The following is a 9,683-nucleotide window of genomic DNA, read 5'->3' on the forward strand; positions in this document are numbered from 1 at the left end:
CATGAACAAAAAACACACATTTCTTTGGGTTAAGAGATATACCATACGCTCTACACCTCTCAAAAATTTTCTTTTGGTGAGCTAGGTGTTCAACTAAATTTCTAGAATAAACAGTGATATCATCCAAATAAACTAGTACAAATTTATACATCAAACCATGAAATGCCATATCCATAGCACGTTGAAAAGTGGCACTAGCATTTGACAAACCAAATGGCATTTTTTTATATGCCATAGTGGCCCATTTAGTTGTAAATGCTATTTTAAATTGATCTTCCTCCTTCACTAAAACTTTGTTATAACCTAAAAAACCATCTAGAAAAGATAATCTCTCGAAATCTGGAACAACTTGCAAAATCTGTTGCATAGAGGGAAATGGATATCTATCCTTTAAAGAGGCTATATTGAGAGCTCAGAAATCAACACGAAGTCTGATTTCATCATTCTTTTTCCTAACTAGGATAAGTTTTGACACCTAAGAGGTGTGTTTAATAGGAAAAATGATGTTGCTCTCAATGAGTTTATTAAGTTCTTTGACCATAAGGGACTCAAGCTTTGGATTAAGAGGCCTCTATTTTTGCCTCACAGGTTTAGAATTTGGCTCAAGCTCTATGGTATGTTGGGAAATACTAGGGTCAAAGCCTTTTAAATCAGAATATTGCCAAGCAAATATATCACTAAACTCTTGGCGTAGTAAAATAAATGCATGCCTTTCCTCTAAAGTACACACCTTGCCAAGCTTTAACAACTTATCCTTGAAAATCTCAACATTTTCATAATGTTCCCCCTTGATATGTAAGCTGGATTTTTCTTTTCTCACTTTATCATCCTCATTGAAAATTGACTCCAATGTGACCAAACCCTTAGGTAGCTAGTTTGTTTTCAGCTATATGACCTGATCATCATATTGTTGCTTAAGTTTCTCTTGGTTGGTATTTGAAAACTCTGCCTCTTCCCTCAAAATGTTAATAATATGTTGATCACTATCAAAAACTTTCCAATGATCAGCATTGTTAGGAATAGAAGACCTAACAATCACTTTTACATACTGATGTTCATTAATATTGCTGATATCACTTGGAATATCATATTGTGCTCCTATTGCAACAAGTCTATCAGCATGCTTATTAAGATTTCTAGGAATAGACAGCAGATTGAAAGCTTGGAAATCTTCAATAAGATCCCATAATCTATGTAAATTGGGTGGGTGCAAGAAGTTGGCTCCCAATTCCATGGAAGTCTATGAGCAAAAAAATTTGCCACTAGAAATGAGTGCCCGTTTTTTAAGAAACGGGCACCCGTTTAGCTTCGGAGCCCTAACCCATAAAAATAAAATAGGTGCACATTTAAAAAAATGGGTGCCCGTTTAGGATTAGACCATCGTAGAGAAACGGGTGCATGATTTTTAGAAATGGGCACACGTTTCTAAAAACTGGCACCCATTTCTAAAAATGTGTACCCATTTCTAAAAACGGGCACATGTTTCTTAAAGTACTATAAATTTCAAAACGGGTGCCCGTTTTTTGAATTTTAAATAACGGGTGCCCATTTCATGAAAGATGGAGTGGGAAACACACCTATGCCTTGGTTTTGGCTTCAGGTTAGGCTTGGTGGGACCAAGCCTATGCTTGGACCTCCAAAAAAATGGCTAAGGCACTAGAGTACTAGATTTCTGCCTTGCCATAATTTTTTGAAGGTCTTCCTTATCATAGTTTTTGATGAAACAAAAACCCATTAGAGTTCTCACTGTCCTAATTTCAAAAATGTAAATTTCATAGTGATATGATTAGTTTTACTATTTTTGCATTATTTATTAATCAAAAGTGGTACCTAAATGTAAAATAGTGAGCTTTAGTAAAACTTTAATAAATTTTTTGCTTTTAGGTTTTTTTGAAAATAAATTATATGACATCAATCTACATACAATTCTTTTGAAGATTAAAAAAAATAAAATTAAAAAATATGAATTTTTCATCAAATTATGGTGGTCGTACACCAGATGTTTTGAAAATGTACTTTATAGTCAATTAAAAATTAATTTAAAAAAATATTTTCAATAAAAAATAAGATAAAATATTCTCATCAATATTTGGTGTATTAGGTATCTTTTCCGAGAAGGATTTTCAAAAATTCTTTTATTTACGTCAAAATATGGTGGTCGTACACGTGTCGTATGATCCTGAAACAAGCATTTTGAAAAAGTGGTTTTTAAATGTGCCTACTAAAAAGCAATTTCTACAATGTGGGTATTGGAATAAATTACATATTTCAAAATTAGACTATGAGGACTACATTTTCTATTACTAAATTTTTTTCAAATTCAAACTCTAAGTACCTCAAATTTTGACATCAATCAACAAAAAAATTGAAAAATAGGGAAAACACTTCCACTTTTTGCCCAAAAGTGGGACTCAACTTCTTGCACCATTTCATTTATAAGACTTTAAAAGATCATTCTTAGTGTTATGGAGACCTCTTACTTGGTTGACAACCAGTTCACTATCACCATAAACCTACAAACAGTTGATTCTTCTCTTCTTTGCACATTGTAGACCATGAATTACGGCCTCATACTCGGTTGTATTATTGGTGTAGCTAAAAGAAAACTTGAAAGTTGCATAATACTTATCATCAATAGGGGAAATAAACATGCAACCACCACCAACACCATTCTTACTTCTTGAACCATCCAAATAGAGCTTCCAAAGCTCATTTTGATGTTGGTTATCTTCTTGTCCAACATCTTTCTTCAAGTTTGGGATAGCAGAACCTTGTTCATGAAACATATAGACTCCAAGGCTTACCTTATCCATATTTTTAAGATCCACAGCTTCCCATTCATCCAGAATAATGTCAGGAATGTCATCAATTGGGGTGTTTGGATCAAGTGGAATGGGTTGGTCATCTTGCTCATGAATAGTCAAATTGGCATTGACAACACTAGGGACATAGGGTTCTATGTGATCATTAGCTAAAGCTTCTAATTTAATAGTAACTTTAGTTCCATACCTAGTCCTAAAAAACATATGTGACTAGTCAGATGACAAATAACCCCCTAATTTGGTTGTAAAGTCTCTTGATAAGCAAATTGCAAAATAGGGTGGTAGGTCTATCACATATACATCTTGCGGAAAAGAAAAATTGGGGCAAGCATGCTCAAATTTTTAATGACTCATACAGTATTTATAGTAGTCCCATCTAACTGCACTACACCATTATTCAATGGCTCATAAGTCAATCCTAACTGATCAACCGACTGCTTAGGCATGCCTAAGCTACTTGCACCTGAATCTATCATGTAGTTATGCACTAGGTGTTGGCCAATGATTAAAGTGACATAAAAGGGAGGTGGGTTGTTTACCTTGGACTGTTAAGACTGTTGTTCACTCTTTTGTTGAGGCTTATTGGTAAGAACAACCTTTGAATCTTTCTAATTAGATGGTTGGGCAGTCAAGGAAAGGTTAGACAAAGCATCATGTAAATAATCTTTTTGCCTAGGTAGAGCTAGTGAATCCCATATTGACACGCTAACATGAGTTTTCTTCAACTGATCCAAAATATTAAAATCTGTCATACTAACATTCTATTGTCCCTTAGTAACAAAAATATCCTTTTGCACTTGTGTTGGCTAAGGTTGGCTTTCTGGCTGATCTTTGGTCACCATAGGCTGTGATCTCTGAAGAAGCTATGTATTTTTAGCGTCGAAAGGCCCTCCCTGAGCTTGGGTACTTGAGAAAGGTTGGTTATTATTATTATCAGTCTATTGCCCCATGTTGACAACCCTTTTCTTGGATCTTGTGTTGGCTGCTACAGGGATATATGACTGATTTTGAGGCTGATTAACCCCACAGAACCCCTCACCTTGCCAATTCATCAAAGTAACACCAAGACTACCTTGTTCCATGGGTGTAGATTATTTTTCATTAACTTCCTGAGACTAATATATCAGAACAACAACACTTTTTTGCACCATCAATGCCTAATTTAACATGCCATTGGAGCATGTAGATTGGTTATGTGGCTAGTTGCAAGGAAAACACCACTCATAGTCATCTACCAAGTTATTCAAGGCTAGAACAATATCCCTTGAGGAACTGGGTGTATTAGGATTATACTTTTGAAAAGGCCTTTGGTTAAAATTCCTTCTTTGTCCTTCATAGTTTGGCTGGTAGGGAGCTTGGAGAGGAATTTGGTAAGGTGGTTGAGTTTGGGCTTTCTTGATATTAACCAACTCATTACCAAATTTTTGCAAAGTCTTCTGTAGGTTAGCATTTTTCTCTGTAATACTTATTATCACCTACAAATGACTAGGTATAACATGCTCTTGAGCTGCAACTTGAGCATTATGTGTTGTAAATGAAGGTACGACTACTATAACTGGTGGAACTACAGGGATAATGGGTTGTATATCAACAAAATTGGCATGGGATGCCTAGGTGCTATCTTCCATGCTTGAATAAGACTATTCTCAATCCTAACAACAACATCAAATGCTACTAGTAAATTATATCCCTCCATAGACTATATGATGAGTGAAATATCACTATTCAAATCCTTTAGGTAAAACAAAAAAGCATAATCATTAGAAGGTTTTACTAATGTTGGAATCTGATTCCAACTCCTTTGAAACCGGTAATTGAAATCCATTGTATGCTCATGTGGAGCTCTTTTGATGGTAGTGAGCTGCTCCACCAATGAAAGATAATTTGACTTGTCTTCAAAATGCCAATTTAAAAGTTATCCTAGCTTATCCCACGTAGCTATTGAGTTCACAGGCAGGCCCCTGAACCACTGAATGGATTTCCCTTTGAAAGAGACTACCAAAAGCCTCAAAGCAATATTTTCTGCAACAATGTGATGCACTCCAAACAAGGAAGCCACATCCCTAATATGTTCAATAGTTGTTGTTTGATCCTGTCTAGTAAAAAATGGCAAACTCTTAAGAGTTGCAGCTGGTATGTCATCATGTTGAACCAAATTTAAAGGACTACCCTGATTAAAAGGCACAAATGGATGAGCCCTAGGGGGGCTGATTAAGAGCCATATTTGGTGTATTCTGATTGGAAGAACTTGCAAATAGTGGATTGTTATAAGCTATAATGATAGGGTAAGAATTAGAATTAATAGGCAACACACAAATTGCTGGATCTGGAACTTTGTTAACTATCCTAGCTCTATATTTTGGGGGTGATAGCTGGGTATGATTGACTGGGGCTGCACTTTGCCTAGTCTAGTATTTTGTCATAAGCTAGGAAGGCTGGAGTGCTAAAATACCAAAGATTCGAGTTGCCAGGTGTGAAAAATAATTTGTTGCTGCACACACAAAGACATCATACGGTGGCCTTCTATGAACTATAAAGTCCAATAGTTCCATCGAGTGTGCCAAAAACTATTGTCACATGGATTTGCATCTAATGCAAGTTTGAAACTCCTGCAATCCAGTGACACATTGGACTACTCTCAGGCTGTGGGTGCCCTATTATGAGAGCAGGCCTCTGGATTATAAGTCGGCATCCTATTTGATCACCTAAAGAACTTAATTGAATTTCTAAGAAAAGGGAAGAAGGATATGCATAAAACTGAAAATTCACTACTACTACATGATCCACCAATGATAAAAGACCAGCAAACTGCTTACAAATCCACAAGATCACCAACTAATGAAACTGCTTAAACTCACAATTCAAACATACATGTTTGCATAAACAATTCTCTTGAAAGGGTATCTTAGTGATGTGCAGTTGGTTTCTCATATGGAGATGGACGAGGATGATAGTGGTACGGCCATGGATTGGCGTGATATCAAGGATACAGAGGACCCTTAGTATAAACCAAAAAAAGAAGGGGAGCTTATGATGACCCCGGGAACTAACAATAGTAGGAAAATCGATCCTCCAAGGTGAGCGGCTAGTAAGTTCAAATCTAGTTGTAGAAAAATTCAAGACTTGAATCCACCCACCAAAAATAAAATTAAACTAACCAAATATTGTGGGTCCAAAGTCCCAGACCACGAGATTAGCTTGCACATGCCTATCAAGGTGGATGATGAGAAATAGGGGTTTGCGATTAAGGAAAATAAAAGTGAGATAAAGGAGGAGAGGGTGATGGGAAATTTTCTATTACAGGCTACTAGAAGTCAAGATAACTACTAGAAGTGGGTGGAGAAGGAAATTGGATCCCTAAAAGTTGGGATTAAAGTAATTGTTGACACTTTCACGGAATCTCCTAGGCCCAATCAAAGAGAGAAGATCATGAGTAAGATCTAGAAAATTTCTTAGGATGTGGAAACCATGAAGGTTGACGAAGAGTGCAGAATTGAGAAGCTGGAAGAGGATGTGAGTGGGATCAAGAAAAACCTAAACAATCTGGTGAAAATTATTAGGAAGGCAATGAACAATAGCGTTGATGGTTTGGAAAAAAATAATTCCATGATAACTAATTATAGAACCAGGACCATCGCTAGTTACCCTACCTTGGGGGAAAAGTAGAAAAAGATTGCATCAGAGGGTGGAAAAAGTGCTTCTGGTGGGAAGACTAGCTCGGGTCCTTGTACTAGAACCAGGAGTTGGAACTAGGATAAGGGAACCTCCAGATTCATCATGGAAGATTTGGAGAAAAGTAATAGGAGTATTATTCAAAAAAATATTGAATTGATGCACTCACTTAGCTGAGTGCTTTGCCCTGTTTTTTGGTTAAGTTATTTTTGTTTTTTGACTTTCACTCTGTGTGGGGTTTGTCCCCTGTTTTGCTTAGCTTTTCGGTCTGGTTGGCTGTTGGCCTTGGTCGGTAATACTTCAGGTTTTAGGTCCCTATAAAACCTGTTTATCTTTATAAAAAACAATGCTAGTGTTGTCACATGGATTTGCACCCAATGGAAGTTTGAAACTCCTACAATCTAGTGACACATTGGACTACTCTCAGGCTATGGGTATACTATTATGAGAGGAGACCTCCGGATTATAGGTCGGCTTCCTATTTGATCACTTAAAAAACTTAATTGAATTTCTGAGAAAAGGGAAGAAGGATATGCACAAAACTGAAAATTAACTACTGCTAGGTGATCCACCAATGATAAAAGACCTACAAACTGCTTACAAATCCACAAGATAACCAACTAATTAAACTACTTAAACTCATCACTCAAGCATACATGTTTGCATAAACGATTTTCTTGAAAGGCTAGCTTACTGATGTTCACAAAAGGACAATAATAATGTTCTCTTAATTTTGATGCAACAAAATCACATACACAGTCAGAGACCTGCACTATAAGATGTACCTCAGCCCTAAGCATCTGAAGAAACTAAGATAGAATGAAGGAATCTTCAAAACAATCACAGAATTTTAATCAAAATGCTTACAATCATAATACTTAGACCAAAGAATTTAAGGAGGAACTCAGCTTCTTTATTGAAAACAAGGAATTGTCTGCATTATAAATCTAGAAAAACTCCTAAAAAATGAGTTATAGGAGCCTGAATATCTGATGCTACACAAGTACAAAAACTCCAAAACTCTCCAACTCTAGAACCTCTCCCCTCAAAAGAGTGAAAACCAATCACTTATACAAAAGCTTGCAGAAATTCAAATTTTGAATTTTTTTTGGCACCAAGATGGATTGGCTATCATTAATTCTAAGCTTCTCCTCAAAATCAAGGGCTTAACTGAGAGAGAAACTCTTCCAAAATGACAACTTACTACCTGATGACTTCTCCTTTCTTTTTCGTTGATTCCACCTGGACACTATTGGACTTGGCCCGCTTTTGAGTCATTTGTCTATAGAGAGTTTACAACTAGCGCACCTTCTTATCGGGTTATAAGGCATAGCTTCTAAACATGTTGTACTAACAGTCGATGGTGCGCTCCAAAACAACATGCTTTCCTATCGGGTCATCGGAGTAGCATCGAAATACCTACTTCGATGCTCGATGATATTGTTCAAACTGCACACTCCCTCAATGGTTTTCTCCATCAGGTCATTGAAATGGCACTGAAACACTTATTTTGATGCCTAATGATGCGCTTCCCAACTGAATGTTTCCTTAGCGGGCCCCACTTATTGGTCGGCATGTCACGACGAATAAACACCACGTATCCTCTGATCACGGTATAGTGACCACCGCTAGATCTTCAAGAACATGTTCAGTATTTATCTTTTCTAAGTTGCTCTCTTCACCTGTGCCATGTGTCAACTTCTGATTTGCTAGTGGGTCCAGCTTGTCTGCCATATGGACTACCATCTTAACTGCCACTCGACTTGGACCCACCTTGTTGGTAAGTCACAGAGATAACTTGGCATGCAACTTTTCCTTGCACCTTAGCGACAGCAGTCGGATCCTTCAAACTTGCATGACCCTTAACGCACCTGGGCACTCACCTTTTCCGCACGTGCTTTGTCACCAAGTCATTGAGATAACTGGCAAGCTTCTTTTTATAGCAGTATGGCGATAGCCTTTAGAACTTTTGGACTACGATTGATCTTCCCTCAAACTACTCGATCTTTAGCACCTGAGCCGATCTTCTCTCTTGTGTCGCATGTTAACATGTTTCACCCCCTGATTGGCTCTAGAGATCCACCTACCTCACCACTTGGACTTGCTAGTGGACTTGGGCCCGCCTTGATTCATTCAATATTATTTCTTCGGCCAAACTTCCTCCCTCAATGAATTGCTTATATGTCTCATCAAAACCCGAGTTTCATCAATACCTTACGTCGATGGAACTGAGATTTCGGTGGAACCATTTAGAGATCCATTGTGGCCAAGGTTTGTTCCATATTCACTTTGATGACATGCCACCTGTTTTGTCCTGTGTCACCACATGTCACCTTGTGATTTTCTCAAAGTCCACCTCAACACCACCTGACCTGCCACCATTCACGAGGGTATTCATTATGGGCACTTCTCAACCGCGGTACAATGACAGTCATGGATAGCCCTAGAATGTCACTCCATCATTCGATCTTCCTTGATCTACCATTGGATCTCAGCGATCTGCTCGAGCTTTATCTTTCCCATTTCGAAATGTGCTTAGTTGCCAAGTCACAGGGAGTATTTGGCGATTATCTTCCCATCGTGACATAGTGACAACCGTCAGATATTTCTTGATCACTGTTGATCTGCCTTGATCTGCTCGGTCTTTAGTCTCTCAGAGCGACTCTCTCTTATGTCATAGTGTCACCATGTGTCGGCCCCTATTTTGCCACATGATCCACAAAGGCGCCACCTCACCAATTGCTAAGTCGCGGAGATTAATAGTCGAGCACTTTCGCATAGCGGTATAGTGATAGTTGTCAGATCCTTTGCAACCTGCTCGCTTGTTAATTTGCCCTTTTACTACAAAATTTGGCTGCTATGAGACGTGTGTGCATGCGGGGTGCCCACCAATGCTAAGTTTCTCCTTGTCAAAATCCAGTAAGCTTTGTCACTTAATATGTGTGGGACTTTGCCTTTAAATACTGAAATGCTCCTCCCCGCGGCCAATGTGGGATAAATGGACTAGGCCTGGGCCTTTCCATTGGGTAATCGGGATAACCTAAGATAGCTCCTTCTAATAGTCGATGACAACATTCCATGTTTCACTTCTTATCAGGTCATCGGGGTAGGTCTTGCCGATAAGGCAAAAAATCAAAAAACTACAAAGAAACACCCATCTCCCTCAATATGTCGGGCTTAACCCTCATG

This window comes from Cryptomeria japonica, chromosome 4 (assembly GCF_030272615.1).
Source record: "Cryptomeria japonica chromosome 4, Sugi_1.0, whole genome shotgun sequence".
NCBI classification, from domain to species: Eukaryota; Viridiplantae; Streptophyta; class Pinopsida; order Cupressales; family Cupressaceae; genus Cryptomeria; species Cryptomeria japonica.